Source organism: Equus asinus, chromosome 14 (genome assembly GCF_041296235.1).
Source record: "Equus asinus isolate D_3611 breed Donkey chromosome 14, EquAss-T2T_v2, whole genome shotgun sequence".
Lineage (NCBI taxonomy): Eukaryota > Metazoa > Chordata > Mammalia > Perissodactyla > Equidae > Equus > Equus asinus.
Window position 1 is genome coordinate 27,388,893 of NC_091803.1, and position 12,296 is coordinate 27,401,188.

At 46.2% G+C, this 12,296-nt stretch overlaps 1 pseudogene; it reads left to right on the plus strand.

The window, feature by feature from the left end:
* The first annotated feature begins 1,513 nt into the window (after window positions 1-1,513).
* The window catches only part of LOC106823068 (ER degradation-enhancing alpha-mannosidase-like protein 1 pseudogene), a 63,948-nt pseudogene continuing 53,165 nt past the window's right edge, over window positions 1,514-12,296 (plus strand).

Here is a 12,296-nt window from a genome sequence, read left to right on the forward strand (position 1 = left end):
TCCTCTGCTCGTCCTGCTGCATTTCCCTGCTAGGACTGAAATCCATCCCAAATCCTGGCCTTCTCGACTGGGTCATTCACCCATGCCCAGCCTCATCTCGTCCTGCTTCTGACATCCTCCTTTTCACCTGGGCTAGAACACTAAGTCTAAGTCATGTTAGAATATATGTTCTAAGTCATGGACACGTGTCGGTGGAACAACCAAGAGTCATTCTCTGCTCTTTTTGCTGGCAGAACCCACTTCTCATTTTAGAGAACAAAATGCCAGATACTCACTCATTCTCCCAGACTTCCTTGCAGTTAGTGGTAGCCCAGGGCTGGCCAATGCGATATTGACAAAAAATCTTCCAGAGGGCTTTGGAAAAAGATGCTTCTCTCTGATAAAATGAGAGAAATATATGAGGAGAGGCCTGTGATCCTGCCTTTGGTCCTGGTCTGGAATGCTCTTGTGTGAGGATATGGTACTTGGAAATTGTAGGAGGGCCTGCAGTGCTCCCTAATATCTGAGTTTCTTTCTGTCCATGTAACACACCTATGCAACATTTTCCAGCTTCCTTTGGAAAAGGAAGTTTCCCTGACTAAGTTCTAGATTGTCAACAGAAGTGATGCTCTCCACCTCCAGGCTTGGCACATCCCATTATGATTCTTGCTCTTTCATTCTCTCTCCACTGGCTGGAGACAACTCTGAGGACTCAGAGGAGAGCACAGACACAAGATGGAAGGAGCCTGGGCCCTTGAGTGACAGAGAGGAAAAGAGTTCCCTCTTCAACTTTCTTCCATCAACCCTCATTGAACTATGATATACGAGGGAGAAATAGTCTCTTTCTCAGGATAACTGTTATTGCCACCAAAATTTTAGGGTCATCTGTTATAGCAACTACACTACTGTAACTAAGAGAGAACAACTGTGGTCATTTTGCCACCAGATGGGAGAGAAAGAAATCTGACTCACTGAGAATGACAGACTGGAAGATAGAAGGAACTTGTAATCTGACACATTCTCTGAGCAGCTACACCAGCCTGAAGACTCCTGCTTCCAGACTTCTTGTTTTATAAGGTAATAATAAGCCTTCCTGATCCGCACCCAAGCTCCCATGAGACTAGGCAAGGGCCAGGGGTGGGCCTGGCCAACTCGACCTGGGGGCTTGTGGCTGAGGGACTATAGGCCAGTTGCTGGCGCCACACAAGGGAGTTTATTAAAGAGGAAGTGAGCAGGGCTTTGTGGTAGTTTGAGGATGTGATGGTAAGTGGGGGAAGTTCCTCTTTCTTTAAAATGGAGCCCAAGCAATCATGCATTGATGATCCTTCATCCTGGGACTGATGCTCATTAGGCTCAGCCCCCATGGATGTTGTGGCTCACGTGTAGGCTGGCACCCAGCATGCGCTCTACCAGAACCTTCCCCTCAACTCAGTTTCCATTTGTTGCCTGCCTTGGTGCTCCCAGGCCAACAGAGGAGGCAGAGGAGTACGGCTGCTCTCAGGGCTGCAGCGCCCCAGCCCCAGGGCTGTAGATGATGCTCTCACCCCCACTGCTGTGGCCGAGGTCTGACAGTTGTGCTTCAGCTCAGAACCTCAGTAACGTCCTAGGAAACTATTCATTGACTCTTGTTGACGCATTGGATACACTTTCAGTAACGGGGAATTCATCTGAGTTCCAGAAAGCAGCGAAGTTAGTGATAAGCACAGCTTTATTTCACACAGAATCAGCCTTACAAGTCTTTGAAGCTACAATAAGGGTCCTGGGAAGTCTTGTCTAACTATAAAATGCTAGTAGACTCTGAGAAGCCCACTGGTGATAGGACAGTTAAGGATTATGATAATGAATTATTGCACATGGCCCATGACCTGGCCATGTTACAACTCCGTGCCTTTGAAAACACTAAGAAAGGAGTCCTGTATTTTCTGACCCAAAGACAGCAATAGTGCACAGCAGGAAGTGGCTCCCTGTTGGTGGAATTTGGGATTCTTAGCTGATGACTAGAGGAGGCTACATGGACATGATGCCCAAAGGAGCAATGAATGCTCTTTGGAACCTCTGAAGCAGCGATACATGATTACTAAGGAATGCTGTGAACATCCAGAGGGGCTGTTGGGTTGGAAAGCACAGAGGCTTGGATGCTGGGCTGGATTACTTCTAAGAGTATCTCTTGAAATATTTCTCTTTGAAGAAAAAGAAGATCTACAGATTTTAGTGCTACTGCTATGGACTGAATTGTGTGGCCCCAGAATTCACATATTGAAGCCCTATCCCCCAGTGTGACTGGATTTTGTGACAGGGCCTGTAGGGAGGTAATTAAGGTTAAATGAGGTCATAGGGTGGGGCCTTGATCCCATAGCATTAGTGTCCTTATAAGAGACACTAGAGAGCTGTCTCTCTCTCCCTACCATGTGAGGACGAAGCAACAAGGCAGCCATCTATAAGCCAGGAAGAGGGCTCTCAGTGGGAACAGAATGCACTGGGATCTTGATCTGAGACTTCCAGCCTCCAGAACTGTAAGAAAATAAATTTCTGTTGTAAGCTCCCTAGTCTATGGTATTTGTTATGGCAGCTCAAGCTAACTAAGACAGCTACACATCAGAGGATTCAGAATTTCTTAAGCAGAGGTCGAGAGGCCTCAAACAGAGGAGACGCCCTTCTCTATTCAAGTGAACGTGTCCAGTGGGCAGCCAGTAAACCCCGGGCTGACTCTGAAGGCCTGCTTCCCTGGGGGAGGTTCTAATAAGGGTCGCCATCTGCCTCCACACTTTTTACTATGCCGTGTAGAAAAGATACAGAGCCATCGCTTCCTGAGAAGTTTAAGTGGTATCTATGGTTCTCTGATGTTCTCTTCCACCTGCTGACACCAGAATTAGTGGAGTCTTCATATCTCCTCTCTCAGGCAGCCAAGACTCTCCTCTACATTTATACGTGAATCGATGTCCTACAGAGCCTGGAAAATGCACAGAAGTCCAATGTGGGTACAATCCACGGCACTGTGGTAAAAGCAAATCAAAAGAGAACTGGATTTTACATGCAAGGAAAAGAAACTCAGAGAAGTTATTTAACTCATCCAGGTAACTAGAGAACTAAGACATAACTCTAAGCCCATGGTCATAACCGCTACACGGTATTAGAAACAAGGTGTCGTATAAACGAGAAAATCAAAACCACTCTTCATCCCATGACCCAAAGATCATAATTGTTAAAATTTAGATTATTTTTCTCCAGTTTTTAGAACTTGGGATTGTATTATATATATTCTGCATTCATCTTTCATTTTATCTAATATCATAAATATTTCCCATGACATTAAATATTTTTTCTAATACATGAAAAATATAAAAGAGGACTGAATGGAAGTTTCTTTTTCAGGAATATGTGTAAATACTTTTATCTTCCATTTCTTGAAGAGCATCCAGTACACAAATCTGAAAACAGATGTATGTTGATAATCGAAGGCCATATTATATCTGTGGACAAGCATCTTGGGAAATCACCATGTAAGGAATCCTTTTCTGAAGGAGAGCAGGACCCAGGGGAAAATCTGTGCACGGACCTAAACCTCATTAATGAAAAGCCATCACTCCCAACTATGCTTGGCGTCGTTTCTGATGAGAAGAGGGAGTCCCTGCCTCAGAAAGCAGCTGAGACACACTGTTTGCTGCTCTGTCATTTGAAACCAGACACCGACATTTTAAAACAAACATCAACCGAACCCAAACTACACCAAAATTCAGTCTGAAGTGGAAGTAAGTGGGCAGAAGTCTGTCATCCATGATGGTGTAGAAATTTCTGTCCAGGTGCATACCCACCATATCATACAGTCTTGCACACTTCAGTGTTTTATGGTCAATAAAATATCTGTGTTCTTAAGGAACAGAGGAGTAATAAACATTCTTCTTATCAGTGGGGTTTTCTATTATTTATAGACAAATACTGCATAGCCCCAATTAATGTAGGCAATAAAGACCTTTCCTGTTCTCTCAGATGAGATTCCATGTCCACTCAACCAATCCCAGCTACTCCTGATTTTCTCCATCACGGATTTCTAGGCTCCCTGGAATATAAACCTGCTTGACTAGAATAAGCACTCTGTGAGGAAAGGGGCTCTGTCTGTCTTCCTACCATCATATCCATGACGTGCCAAATAAGCCTGGCACACAGCAGGTGCACACTAGTGTTTATTGAATGAAAATGTTCCTGGACGTCTTCCACCAGAGTTACTGTTTCCTTCATTGGGAGCCGCCTATTCCTTTATCATGTCCCTCATCCTCCTCCATCCTTACTTGGACTCCTGAGAGAAACAAAGGGAGGCTGAGGCAGTAGGCACGGAAGAGAAAGAACACTGACCTGGCAATCAGAGGAACTGATGGATGGTCCACTTACCGGCCATGTGGCCTTGGGTAAGTGTTTAATTCTTTTGACCCTCTTCTGCTAAATTATAATGACGATGATGATCATTGATAATCAATGAACTGATTAATTAATTCAGTGATAATCATTGAATTGATTATTCATTAATGAATAGTGTGATAGTCCACCTAGCTCCCCTTTTCAAGGCTAACACTCATCCCCCAGATACTGGGAATATTAATTGTTGACAGCACTGCTCTCATGGCCTTGACCAAACTTATGCCCCCTCTATGGGGTGGCCCCAACCTATGAGTGGCTGATGGGCAAACACAAAGGATCAGCCCCATGATGCCAGTTTGGGATCACTCTGAAGGCCATCCCACTCCTGAGTTCCCTGTGGGAGCTTCTGAGTCTTCAGCTGCAGCCACGCAGCAGGTCAGCTTCTTTCTCTGCCCAGTCCTGCCATCCCAGCTTCCTTACAGGTGTATCTCCAGAGAGAAATCCCAAGTAAACCTGCAAGCAATTCTCCATTTCAGAGTCTGTTTCTAGGAAACCTTATCTACAGCAATGCTGATGATGTTGGGGATAAGGGTGATAGCTTGTCCAATGGGGCTATGGGCATCTGGGATGGGGTAATGAGCACTGAGAGCGCTCGGAGTCGGCTGTCCAATGTGTGTCAGTTAAATCTGAATCTGAAGCCTTTCTTCGGCAGAGGAAAAAAAATTGATCCCCTCGAGAGACATTTGATGTGATTTATTCCTCCTTATGATGTCGTCCCAAGAGGAGATCCATTAGTCTTTCTGTTCTGGTTGTTGCTGTTCTGGCTCCCCAGGGGGAAGTTACTCCCCAGGGTGGGGCTGTACCCTCTAATGTGCTCCCTGAGCCCTTGGCGTTCTGTATGCTGTGAAAGTCTCACTCCCTCTGGGCTCTTCCATCAGAATCCATCCCCACAAGCTAAAAACAGCCCCAATCACCTCCTTTCTTGGATTCCAAGAGAACTAATCCTCTGTCTAGTGCTTTATCAGGCTATTGAGAAACACCCAGAGAACCCTGCCAGTCTAAACAGAACATAGCATGGGAAATCACATTAGACCTCCCTGTTACTCACCCAACACTGCAGGCCTTAAAATTCTAACACCACCCCGATCCTCTTACTGTAATGAGAGTAGAAATTGATGCCATGTCATTCTATTCTTATTGCAGTATTAAGATTCTCCTAAATAGTACATTGAACTCAAACTCTGGGGAAATTCTCTGCTAACCTACTTGAAACTGCCCTAGAATCAGCCTTAGATTGTTCAGGATTTCTAGTCTGATGATATCAAGGGAGGATTGTGCCTCTTTAAAAAACTCATTCCCGCTGGGATCTTGAAATAGAGGCTTTGAGGAAATTCACTAACAGAAGAGGGCCTGATGGGATGGAAATGCAGGAGGATGACTTGAGACAAGGTGCATGTGAGTGAATGTTGGTCCATATTTATTATTATCGCCTGACAGCTTCTTCAGGCCCACCTGTTGAAGAAGGACTCAATCATAGCTCCTGAAAAAAGTACATAATTAGAGATAGAACCTGGGTGGAGGGCAGGTAGATGGTGACAGGAAGAAGATCACACTTCCAGGCAAGGCAGAGTAAGTGGAGAGACTTCCAGGTGGGTGGCTGTCATGGGATGCCACACAAATTCACATTTCATAGAAGAACCTGAGCTTATAATCGGGAGGAGGTGGCCGAGTGTGACGGTGGCCACTGGATACCATTTCGGTTTCTTCATTGTTTCCAGAAGCCTGATTTTGATCAAGTAGCAATGTCCCCAGATCAGGGAACAAATCACATCTCTAAGCCAGTCAAGTCAATCTGTGGTTGGTGGATTGTTTCAGGGTAGGCTTGTGACAAGTCAATTACATGAAAGAGAGAGGCTGCTGGGGGCTTGTGGGAAAGACATTCCTCCAGGGAAAAAGAGTCAATCCTTATGACCCTGCCCTTGCACTCCTAGGTTATCCCAACACACATGCAGATGACATACATTCACCAGAATATACCTATGGGGCGTCATAGCAGCACTATCCATGATCTACAACACTTGGAAGCAACTCACATAACCATAAACAATAGGGTAAATAAATTCTGGTATATTCATGCAATGGAACATGACACAGCAATGACAATTAACAAACTATAGGTCCTCTCAGCTATGTAGATGAATTTCACAAAGCAAAAAAAGAGAGTCACCTAAAGGACATGCTGTGCAATTCCATTTATATAAAGTTAAAAAAAAAAAGGCAAACCTGGAGCCAGCCCAGTTAGATAGTGGTTAAGTTTGCATGCTCCGTTTTGGCAGCCTGGGGTTCATGGGTTTGTATCCCAGACATGGACCTACACAACGCTTATCAAGCCATGCTGTGGTGGCATCCCACGTACAAAATAGAGGAAGATTGGCACAGATGTTAGCTCAGGGCCAATCTTCCTCACCAAAAAAAAAGGAGGGGGGCAAACCTGATCTATGTTGTTTGAAGTCGGGTTAGTAATTTCCCTTGGGGGCCAAGGGTTCTTCCGGGGTGCTGGTAATATTCTGTATCCTGGTTTGTGTGTCTTTTTCATGGCCTGGGTTTACTTTATGAAAAGTCATCCAATGTACACTGTTGATTTATGTACTATTTTTATGTAGGTTACACTTTGCTGAACATTATATTTAAAGTTAAAAGAGAGGGGACCTGTCAGGAGAAAGCTCTGTTACTGCTACCCATTCCTTTGCTTCCTGCTTTGATGCTGTTGTGTGAAGAGGCAGTGGCTTGAGGACTGACAGCCACTTTGCAACCTTAAAGAAACACTCAGAAGGATGAAAATTCAATTTTCCAAGGAGGGTGGAGCAGAAGGATTAGTAGCTCCAACCCTTGATGGCATGTCTGAGCTGCGGAATCATCCTTGGCAATGCTTACCTCTGAACTTGGATTTAAGATGAGAATAAACATCTTTATGGTTCAAGCCACATTGTTGAGTTTTCTGTTACTTGCAGCCCAAGGAAGCCTAATTGATTCTGAGAGTGGAAGGTTTATGGTACAGACCCTTGTAGGATAAAGAGGTTTGGAAGCATCAGAGAGGTTGTTGGGGCAGTAACTTTGTAACCTGGGTTCTAAATCCAATTGATATGGGCTTGGAGGAAGGTGGAGGGCATGCTGAGATTCAGCAGTAAGACCTCTATCAGACTGAGTGTTAGTTCTCTAGCAGAATTCCTCATTCCAGACCAACCTCTTTGTAGAGCTGAGGCTATGGCTGGACTTCTTGTCTTTGTCAGAATTGGTTCAGGAACTGGATAACCCCTCCAAGGCGGGGGATGGACATCAGTGACAATGGCTGGGCAGGACTTAGACAGGACCTAAACACAAAGCCACGTTTTTTCTTGCTTTTAATGTTATGTTTTATTCCCCTTTCCCATAGAAGTGATACTGTGTTTTGGGAAAATCCAAAGTCTCTTTAGTCTTTGGGCTCTAGAAAACCCTAGCCACCACTTGTGAGTTCATTGCTTGGCAGAAGTTCCCCTCTGAATATCTCATCGGAAAAGCTTACAAATGCAGGTTGCCTTCTCTCCCGGGGCCTTTCAGCAAATGATGTTCCTTTCCCTGCTGATCTGATAATTAAGCTTCCAGAGCATCAGAAAGGAGGGGAACCTGCAGACATGGCTGAATCCTGATGTCACAGCCCCAGTGAGCTACAGAGACTTTCTCCTCCCACCTCCCTTGGAGAGAACAGGTGGGCCAAGATGTCACAAAGAACCCCACAAGTTCCTGTGTAAATCCCACGTGACAATGACCCATGACCCATGGTTCATGTTGGGTTCTGACAACAGCCCAGGTGCAGAATTTGTAAAGAAGCCTGATGGTTGTTGTCCTTGGGAAGATAGAGGCTACAAGGTCACCTGATGTCAGCTCCCCTCCACCTTGCTCACCCTCTCCTGAACATAAGCTTTCTGCAACCCAGAGCTGGGCTCACACACAGCACCGGGGCACCAGACTTGGAGACCTTAAGGAATCAGAAGCTCCCTCCTCCCTCCCAGGATGGCCTTGGCACCCATCGCAAGGCACGACATTGATGATCACATCAATTACAATAGCACACACTATGTGTCAGCTATTGTGAGAAGCCTTCCCATTACAGTATTCATTTGTCATGATCATCCTTTTATTATCTCCGTTTTGTAGATGACAACATTCAGTGTCACAGCCTAACTGACCCAAAGTCACATAATTAGTGCAGAGCTAGAGTAGCAGACTTTTCCTCTCTACTCTGTATTTGTAGGGTGCAAGCTAGGAAAACAAAACTGGTGGCAGCAACAACACCGGGGGTGTTGACCTAATTCTGGACCATTTATCTGTGAGGAATTGAGCAAATTCCTTCCTCTCTTAACCACTCAGTCTCCACCTGGAAAATAAGGGCTTTACACAAGACCCTTATTTGGAAGATTTTAAGTTCAATCTTTTGGAAACCAACGATTTGATAATAAAGAGTGTGCTCAGGACCACACAGAGGGGAATATAGGGTTTTAAAACAGGGAGCCAGAAAGTTAATAGGAAGTTTAAGGTCAAGAAAGAAACTTGGATCCATTAGGTGTGTTACGGCCTGAGTTGTGTCCCCCCAAAATTCCTGTACTGGAGTCTTAATCCCCAGTACGTCAAATGTGACTGTATTTGGAGGCAAGCCATTAATTAGATAGTTAAGGTAAAATGAGGTCACATGGGCAGACCCTAACCAATATAATAAGAGGGCTTATAAGAAGAGGCCATTAGCACGTCGACAGCACAGACCAAGAGAAGACCACGTGATGACTCAGTGAGAAGGCCACCATCAGCAAGCCAAGGAGAGAGGCCTCCGGAGAAACCTAACCTGCCGACACTTGGATCTTAGACTTCCAGCCTCCAGAACTGTGAAAAAATAAATTACTATTGTTCAAGCCACCCAATGTGTGGTATTTTGTTATGGCATTTGGAGCAGACTCAATCAAAATGCTGCCAGACATTGGGCAATGTGAAGCACCTTAGGCACGTCATCTTCCCCGTTAGACCTGTTTGGTTGTTCTACACCTTTATCACGCAGGAGAGTCCCCTGGGCATTACAGATGCGTGTGTTTAAGCCCTTCTCCCCAGGGGTACCATTTCAGCTGCTCTGGGGGTGATTCTCTTGGGCATCTAGGACTGAGAACCTTCTTTCCAGATCGTCGAGTCTTTGGGTTTCCTACCACTCAGATCTGGACTCAAGGGTCATGTCCAAAGGGAGGCTCCCCTGAGCCCCTCATCCAGGGCAGTCCTTCTCTCTCCAATCACAGTTTTACTTTCTTCAGAGCATTCATGACTCTGTTAAATGATCTTTGACCTATATGTTTGTTTGTTTGTTTCTCTCTAGAAAAATAAGCTTCATGAAGTCCAAGACCTGGACTGCCGTCTCCTTTAATTCTGACAACAGTTCCGTGAGTCACAATTCTGATTCCTGTGCGTGGATGGGGACGCCAGGGTGCAGAGAAGTTAGTGACTCACCTCCCCACTCCACCACACACATCACAAGTGGTAGAATCTGGGTTTGACCCCAGGTTTGACTGAATTCAAAGCCGCCCTTCTGGGCTACTTACACATGGATTATTTCCTTGCCACATTATAATTTATAAACCATTTTATTTCATCACAGAAGCTCATTTACTCTCACAATGGAACTCCAATGTAGGAACTATCATTAACCCCATTTTACAGATGAGAAAACTGGGGTCTTAAGAGGGGTTAAGTGATTTACTCACGATCACAGAAGCCCAAGGCGGGCGAAGACGTTTCCTTTGTCCACAAATCCCCTTCTTTTCCCCAGTCTGTTATTCTGTTTTCTGTTTCCTCCCCTCGTCTACCTGTCAACAATCCTCTTCTTTCTGCTAAGAGGGGAGGGGGGCCTGGCTGGTCTTCTTGGTGAAGCAGCAGTAATCCTAGTCAGGATTAGGATGAGGAGGAGGGGCGGCCCACCAAGGCACATCCCAGCAGAAGTGCTCCTGGCAGCAAGCTGTGCCTGGCTTCTCGCGGGCAGCCCTGCCAAGCCAAGGCTGCCTGTTGGCACTTCAGTGCTGAATTAGAAAATGATCAGGTTAGAACATTCTAGGAGAAAGTTAAAAAGGATTAGAGCCCCATCCCTCCACGGCTGTGAGACAATCAGTGGGAATGAAATGACAAAGAGCTTATGGAAACAGAGGGACAAGAATTGGCATTTATTGGGCACCTACGGTGTGCCAGATGCTTGTCACACATGAGTTCATTTAATCCTGAAGTGGCCTTGTGAGGGATGAGCAGGAAATAGAGGAGTCGTTATTGACAGCTTCCTGTCCTCACTGCCCAAATTCTGCTCAACGCATCACGTAATACCGCCTCTCACTGTGTCCTCTGCCCCCACCCTAGGACGCGCTTCCATCAATTCTACACAAATTTCCTTTGAACCAGTCTCTTAACATCTTCTCTGTTTCCCTTCCTATTTTTACCCATGCTACAGTCAGAGCGGTCCTTTCAAAATGCCAGTATGAGCAAGGCTTTCCTCCGCTTACAAACTTTGGCAGCTCTCTGCCTTTCTTAAGATACAGGCCAACTCTCAAACAAGGTGTCCTGGCAAAAATTCCTGGAGGACTCAAATTCCGCCTACCTTTCCGCCCTTCTTTAGAGGCGTGGCAGTTCCTGCAACACGCCGTGTCCACTCCCATTATCAGGGCTTTACACAAGCTGTTCCCTCTGCCTGGTATACTACCCCCCCTGCCCCACCCCCCACGGCCCTTTAGCAATTAACACCTGCTCTTCCCTCAGCTCTCAACTCACTGTCCCTCCCTCAGAGCCCCTTGACAAGGACACGGCCCCTTGTCATCTGATCCTGCTTCTTGCCTTCCCAGCCTGGATGGTGCATTCATTAGAGTGATCCACTGAGTTTTTATCAACGTTCTTGAGAACAAAGACTTTACCTGATTCTGCCCCATCCTAACCTGCAAACCAGCACAGTGCTGAGCACACAGTTGGTCCTCAGTTAATGTCCAATTGCATGAAATGTATGTCTTCATTTTACAAGAGAGGAAATTGGGACTCAGAAAGGTCAGGCCAATGCCTAAGGTTGCCCAGCAGAGCTGAGACGAACTCCTCAACTGCTTGAGACAGAGCCTTGCTCAACCTGCAAATATGTCAGCCGACCGGGGTGTTGGGGGGGAGAAGAAGAGAGTGGCTGCTGAGCATTTCGGCTCCTAGGGAAATAAATGGATTGTGCTGCAGTCGGGCCCATCTCCACTCCATCACCAGCCACTTAAGAGGCCAGGCTCCTCAGAGCCGCCCTCAGCTGTGGGAGAGAGACTGACGGTCCCTAAAGACCCATCTCATTATCCCAGGGGCCAAATTGGGACCCTGCGAAAGGATAACTGGCCCATAAATAAACCCCAGACTAATTCTGCAACTACACAGGGCAGAGACATTGACCAAGGGCCCACTAATGCGGCCTCTTGGCACCCTCCCCTCCGGGGCTAATGGTGATTCTCAGAAAGTAAATACAGCGCTTCCTGAGCCCTAGAAGCCATTTGCTGTAATGTGGCGGAACCGTCTTAAGCGAGTGCCTGATGAATTAATGGGCCTGTTAAGCACAGTTCATGTGCCTCTCCATTCACAGGCTGTGTGCACTGGTCATCAGTGGGAGGTGTTTGGAAGACCGGTGGCAGATAAGACCAGACAGAAGCGACGGGAGGCTGCCTGTGCATGCACATCTGTGCATGCCCCCGCATCTGCAGCTGGTCTGGGCCTCTGCAGACACGTGTGTGTGAGCGTGTCAGAGCACATGTAGGCAGGTGGTGCAGGAATGCGTGTGAAGATTTGTTGCTTGTGGATTTGCACCCCTGTACAATTATTCCAGTGCCTGCAGACCTGTCTTATTATCCAGCGTGTAACGCATGGTCCATGGGAGTTACTCAATAAATGCTTGT